Source organism: Scylla paramamosain, chromosome 41 (assembly GCF_035594125.1).
Source record: "Scylla paramamosain isolate STU-SP2022 chromosome 41, ASM3559412v1, whole genome shotgun sequence".
NCBI classification, from domain to species: domain Eukaryota; kingdom Metazoa; phylum Arthropoda; class Malacostraca; order Decapoda; family Portunidae; genus Scylla; species Scylla paramamosain.
Genome location: NC_087191.1, coordinates 9,270,017 through 9,276,966, shown reverse-complemented (window position 1 = coordinate 9,276,966; position 6,950 = coordinate 9,270,017). Strand labels below are relative to the sequence as shown.

The following is a 6,950-nucleotide window of genomic DNA, read 5'->3' as shown; positions in this document are numbered from 1 at the left end:
TTCCTTCACTAAGTAAGAACATTCCATACAGAAGTCTCCCTTTCTTCACTTATTCCAGTCTTTCAGTCTCTTACGCACAGGATTTTTCATTCTCTCTGTCCAGTCCTTTACAGTTCCAGATTCCCTTCCAGAATTCATGTTTCTTTCTCTCTCCAGTTTCCTGTAGTACAATTCCAGATTTCCAGACATTATTCTTCCTTTTTTTTCTTTCATTCCGATTCCCTACAATTCCTGATTTCACTTAGTATTCTTTCTTCTCCCACTCATTCCAGTCTCCTATCATTCCTAGTTTCTACAGAGGAGTTTTGTTTCTTTCACTCATCCAGTCTACAGTTCCAGATTCTAACACACTATTCTTTGTTCTCTCATTCATTCCATTCTTTTATGATTTCACATTCCCATCCAGTATTCTTATTTCCTTCAGTCATTCCAGTTTACCACATTCCAGACACCCTCACCCTTATCTTTTGCTTTCTTCAGTCATTCAAGTTTCCCACCATTCCAGGCGCCCTCACGCTGGTATCATGTTTTCTTTCAGTTAATGTATTTTCTCTATTACTGTTTCACTTCCCCCTAAGCTCCTGGGATCGTCAGGGGAAAAATATCGGGCAGTTTTGTCACATTTACGTGCAAAAGCGGTCGTGTCCTGTCTCTTTATTTGCTCTAAGTATCCAGAATGATTTGTCCTTAACCTCCACCAGTCTGAGGGATAGAAAGAATTGCGGGTCTTAGTCAGCCTGGAGTTGTTTGTTGTGGTTACTTTCGTTTTCCTTTGCTGTATTGAGTATTATTGTGCTCTTGTGTGGTATTGTGGTATTTGTGTTGCTATTTTTGTGTTATTTCTCCCTCCAAAGACTTGTGGTGAAGTTTGGGATGAAGTTTTGTGATTATTTTTACACGCGGTTGTTATTTTCTATTAATAGTGTTGAGTATTCCTGGCTGCTTCTGTGTTATTGCGCTGTTTCTCGTATTTCTTTGTTATTTTTCCTTCCTTAAACTTGTGGTGATTTTTTGGGGTGAAATTTGATGGATTATTTTCATAGTATGCTTGTTGATTTTCGTCTTTTTTTTTTTTTATTTAGTTTCATATTTTATTTTATTTTTTTTAATGTATCGACTGTTATTGTCTTTTTTTGGGTTTTGGGTCATTTTATTATTTTTGAATGAAATTTGATTCTTATTTCAGTGATTTTATTCATTTTCGTTAGCCTTTTTTTTTTTTTTCTTTGTTTAGTCTCGAGTTTTTGTTCACAGTGCTTAGTTTAATTGTCTTCTATATTCTTGTATTGTCTATGGAAATTGGAGATGAGTTTTAGTGATTGATTGAGGTTAGTGATCTTCGACTTTATTTTTTCTTTTAGCCTCAAGTATTATTTCTCTATTGTATCGAGTATACTGTCTTCCGTATCCTCGTGTTATTTCTTCATTATTATTTCTTCCTAAAAAAAAAAAAAGTATGGCGTTATTTAAAGATGAAGTAAGTAATTATTAGACATCATTTCCGTCCACATATTTAAGTCTCGTATAAATTCTGTTTTTTTTTTTTTATCGCAAGGAAGTTTATTTCATTTTTCTGTGTATCTTTTTTAGAGTTTCATAGTTTTCTTTTCTTTCCGTCCGAGTATCGAGTGTTGTTTCCTCTCCTCGTTCACCGTAATCGCCTTTGTCATGAACTACAAACACCGCAAAATTTTGAGTGTAATTCCTGGAGCATTTCACAGCGCCAGAGTTTCCTTTTCTTTCCTTGTCCTTTAAGTATCAATGATTCTTACAGTTATCACGAATATCATTTCTTTTTCATGTTTCTCTCTCTCTCTCTCTCTCTCTCTCTCTCTCTCTCTCTCTCTCTCTCTCTCTCTCTCTCTCTCTCTCTCCTCTCTCTCTCTCTCTCTCTCTCTCTCTCGTATCATAATTGTCTTTATGAAGAAATAAAAAAATATGTGAGTATTTTATGGCCAGTAAGTTCTTTTTTTTATATATATTTCCTTTGAGTTCCACTGATTATTACAAGCATTCATATTTATTTTCCTTTATTTTCTCTATTTTTTTCCTCAGTCATCTGTGTTCAGGAAAAAAAGTGTATTTCAGCCATAACATTTTTTTTTTTTTACGTATTTCCTTTTATGCATCATTGGTTATTACACTTCCCAGATGTATTGGTATTTAATTTTCTTCATTTTGTCTTCCTATGATCTCAATCACTTTTGTCTTAAATTTTTAAAGAATTGTATTGGTCAAAGTTTCTGGCACACCATCAATGATTAATACACTTCTCAAAGGTATCAGTATTTATTTATCTTTATTTTATCTTTTTTTTTTTCCTCAGTCACCTCCAGAAATGTCCAGAAATGTAAAAAAAAAAAGAGTTTAGGTCACCCATAAATCCATGTCATCAATTTGAGTGTCGATGATTATTCCAGTTGTTAGAATCCCAACAAGAATCCACATGTATTTTCCTTTGTTTCCTTCTCTTTTTTTTTCAGTCAGTCATCAATATCCAGAAAGAAAAGAATATTGACCGAATTTACCCATAATTCCCATAAGCACTGACTGTTGTATTTCCCAAAGGCATCCATGTATATTTTATTTGATTTTATCTTTATTTTTCATCTCAATCACCTTTGTTCAGGAATAAAAAATAGAAAAATGTTTAGGTTATTTTCACTTCCACATCATTGATTTTATGTACTGATGAATATTACAGTCAATACAGAGCCACAAACTTTAATATTTATTTTCTTTTATTTATGTATTTATTTTGCTTATTTGTTTATTTATTTATTATTTATTTTTACTCCAATCGCCGTCAGAAATCTAAAAAGCATATAGGTCAGATGTAAAGCTCAGGTATGTTTTATTTGTATACTTATCAATGGCGACGAGAGGCGTGGGCGAAATGTATGTAGCAATGGAATGTGTTTATCCAGACGTGTCAGCCAGCACACACACACAAGTTGCCCACGCATTGCCGAGTTACGTGCAGTGGCGGCCAAACAAGTCGAGTTAGCAATTGTTGAGGGCGTCATGAAGTGAAGTGTTAGCCAAGCATTAAGCCTTTCACTGATATGCAACACGTCACAACACCAGAAGCAATGAAACTTTAATAAAAATCGACAACAGGGAAAATAAAAGAGAACTAAGAGTAGATTTAGCATTTTTAGCTAGTGTAATGCTTGGAGAGGACTGTGGACCAAGAAGAAAGATCACAGAAGCGTTAGTAATCAAAGAAGATTATACCAAATCGCAGGGAAAGTTAACATACAGTTCCCTCACACGATAAAGTGACAGACTGCGTGGTATTGGACAACAGATCAGCTCTGGTACGGTGCCGTGAGCTTTCCTGGGTCTTTGTACAGCCACGCCTATTTATTTCTCTCCCCCTTTGGAAGCCGGAGTCAAAGTCAACTAGTTCTAAGCGTTTGCTCGAACAGGCCACCCCCTCTCACGCCTCACGTATCCCTGTGTAAATGATGTTTGAAATAACTGGAACTGGAGGTCGCGGTGTTTGAGAGGGGTTCGAGAGGGTTTGTTCGAAAGCGCCCAGAACTGATTGGCTTTGACTTTAGCTTCCATTTGGAGGGAGAAATTGGTAGGTTTGGCTGTACATATCTCTGTATGTATTATTTGTAAAAGAATGCCAGACTGTTTTATCCCGCATCGACACAAACCCAAAGTATTCATGTAACACAAGTTTTCAGTCACAGTTGCAAATCATTAATATATTTTTTGGGTAGTGATTATTACTATGATTCCCACAAGTATACTCATTTATTTTCTCTTGTATTTATCTTCTTTTTATTTTACCTCAATCATCTATTGTCAGAAACGTAAAATGCATGTACGTCAGTTTTCAGGTACAATTCCATACCTGACTATCAATAATTAAAACGTTTCCTACTCATATCATCGTTTTCTTTTAGATTTCCTCTTACTTTTTAACCCAATCACTTTTGTCTATAAAAAAAAAAAATGCTATAAATCAAGTTTCCAGTCACACTTTTCTTTTGATGTTTTCTGTAATATTTCCTATGAGTATATATCTATGATTATTACAACTACAAATATGAACATTTATTTATTTATTTATTTATTTATTTTTTACACCTCAGTCACTTTAATATCAGTAACTATTACAACTCCGATATTCATTTTCCTTTACATTTTGTTTATCTTTTTCACCTCAACCACCTTTATCAGAGTCGCAAAAAGCGTATAAGTCAATTTTCACCCATAGTTAAATATCAGTAATTCTTTTGACTACTGAAGGTTATAATTCCCCAAAACCATCCATATGTATTTCCTTTTATTTTTCTCACTTTTCTCACTTCTTTTTTTTTTTTTTCTAACCTCAGTGACCTTTGCCAGAATTTTTTTAAAAGCGTGTAGGTCAGTTTGCAGTCACGGTTCCATGATTATTACAATTCCCACGAGAATTCACATGCATTTCTCTTTTATTTCATCTTTCTCTGGCCTCAATCACCTATGTCAGCGATGCAAAAAAGTTTTCATGTCAGTTTTTTTTTTTTTTTTTAATGTATACTTCCATATCTTTTAAGTATTCGTGGTTATTGTCATTCCAAAAGGTATCCATATATATATTTTTTTATTTTTTTATTTATTTATTTTTTTTATTATTTATTTATTTTTTACCTCAATCACCTTTGTCAGAAACGTGAAAAGTGTATCGGTAAATATTCAGTCCCAGTTACATGCCTAAATAGCGTTAATTATTTTCATTGCCCACACGTATATTTATTATTTATTTTCCTTTATTTATTTTCTGTTTCATCTTTTTCTTTCTTTTTACCTTAATCACCTTTTCTCCATAAAAAAAATAAATTGTATAGGTCAAGTTTTCTGTTTTTAATATTTCAGCTACTTATTACAATTCCCACAAGTATTCACATATATATATTCTTTTTTAAGTTTCCGTTTTTTTTATTTATTTACCCTAATTACCTTCGTTCATAAAAAATCAGAGAGGTCAAGTTTTCAATCACAGTTTTTTAATAATTTATTTCAGAATATCAGCAACAGTTTGATGATTATTAAAATTCCCACACGTATCATTATTTATTTTTACCTTTTTTTCTCTCTCTCTCTTTCGCCTTTTATCACCTCAATCACCTTTGTCAGAAACGTAAAAAGCATATAAGTGAAATTTTACCAATAATTCCATATCTTTTATGTAATGGTGGTTATCGCGACTCCCATTTATTTATTTATTTTTTATTTATTTATTTATTTACTATTTTTTTTATTTCTCTTGTGTGTGTTATTTTTTTTTTCACCTCAATCACTTTTGTCAGAAACGTAAAAAGCGTAGAGGTCAGTTTTGAGGCGCAGTGACCAGAGACCTAACCTTTCGTGTGGCCTCACTCAATGACAGACAGACACTTACTCCCAAACCTGCTGTGTGACGATGATCGACGTGCTCACCGCCACAGCAGCCAGCCAATGGGAGGCCTGCTAACGTGCTGCGCTGCTGTGTTAGACGCTGCATTGTGTTCTGCTGTGTGGTGTTTGCGGTGTTGAGCATTGCGCGGCATTCCTCGTTTTCGTGTTTTAGTTGTGGTGAAACTGCGTTTTCAGTGTGTGTGTGTGTGTATGTGTGTTTGTGTTGTGGGTAATGTTTGCGCCATTTGTAGTGTTGCCTTGTTGTGTTGCGTTGTAATTTCAGTCGGTGTTTTTCAACGTTTGTGTCGTTATGCTATTTTGTTTTATTTTTATTGTGTGTGTGTGTGTGTGTGTGTGTGTGTGTGTGTGTGTGTGTGTGTGTGTGTGTGTGTGTGGGGAGCGGTGGATGGTTTGGTTTAAATTGTATATTCTCAATGTACTGCTGTGTATGTTCTCAGTGCATACTTTACTCTCTCTTTCCTTCCTTATTTCTAGTTTTCTGTCTTTCAATTCTTACATTTTCATCCTTTCCTTTGTGTATTCCTTTGTGTTTTATTTATTCTATCGCGCTTCATTCTGTATTATCGTTCTAAATTATATATTCTTATTGTGTTTTGTATGTTATGAATGTATACTTTAGTCTTCCCCCTTTCCTTCGTTATTTCTTCTTTTCCGTCTCTCAATTCTTATATTCTCACACTGCTTTATATATTATTAATTCTATCGCACTTTATTCTGCATTATCGTCCTAAATTACATATTGTCATTGTGCTGTGTATGTAATAAATTTATACTTTATCCTCCCTTCTTTCCTTCGTTATTCATACTTTTCTTTCTCCTAATTCTAACATTATCATACTTTCTTTTTGTGTTTTATTCATTCTTTATCGCATTTTATTTTGAACATTGTATTATTCTAGTCTCTTACATTTCTCATTTCCCTCCTCTTTTACCTGTTAGTTCTCCCTCAGCACGTTAACCTCTCAGTTTTATTCCTCTCATTCTTTCTCCCCTCATGTTTATGCTCTTACTGAATTTTTACACTCTTAACGTACTGTGTCTCATCTTAAGCCTCTTGCTCTGCTGTTTATTACGTTGTATCTCCCTCTTCTGTATCTAAGTGTATTTTGTATTATCGTATGTTTATATTCTGTGCCTCTTGTGTATTCCTTTTGTGTTGTGTATGTGTGTCCAAAGTTTATTCTGTGTTTCTATATATATATTTTTTATCTTCCTTTTTTTTCTTGTATTTTTTTGTATCTACATGTCTTTGTTGTATTTGAGCCTCTTATTGTATTTTTTCCTTGTTTTTCTTTTTATTTGTATTCTAATTTTATTCTGTGTTTCTGTATTCGTTTTAATTTCCTTTCCATGTTTTTTTGTTTTTTTTTTCGTATTTATGTGTATCCCTGTATTCTGCTTTCAGTGTATTTCTGTATCCAAACATTATCCTGTCTGTATTCTTGCCACATTCCTCTCTTGCTCTGAACATATTTTTTGTATCTATATATTTGTATCTTTCCTCTGTATGTTTCCTATCTATAACCAAACAC

At 33.5% G+C, this 6,950-nt stretch overlaps 1 protein-coding gene across 1 annotated transcript in view; it reads left to right on the top strand.

Annotated features, from left to right (window-relative positions):
- Positions 1–3,901, top strand: part of LOC135092941 (uncharacterized) — a 393,086-nt gene extending 389,185 nt beyond the window's left edge. The window contains exon 8 of the transcript XR_010263124.1: positions 2,484–3,901. The gene's annotated coding sequence lies outside the window, so the exon portion shown is untranslated. The remainder of the gene's footprint in view (positions 1–2,483) is intronic.
- The last annotated feature ends 3,049 nt before the right edge of the window (positions 3,902–6,950 follow it).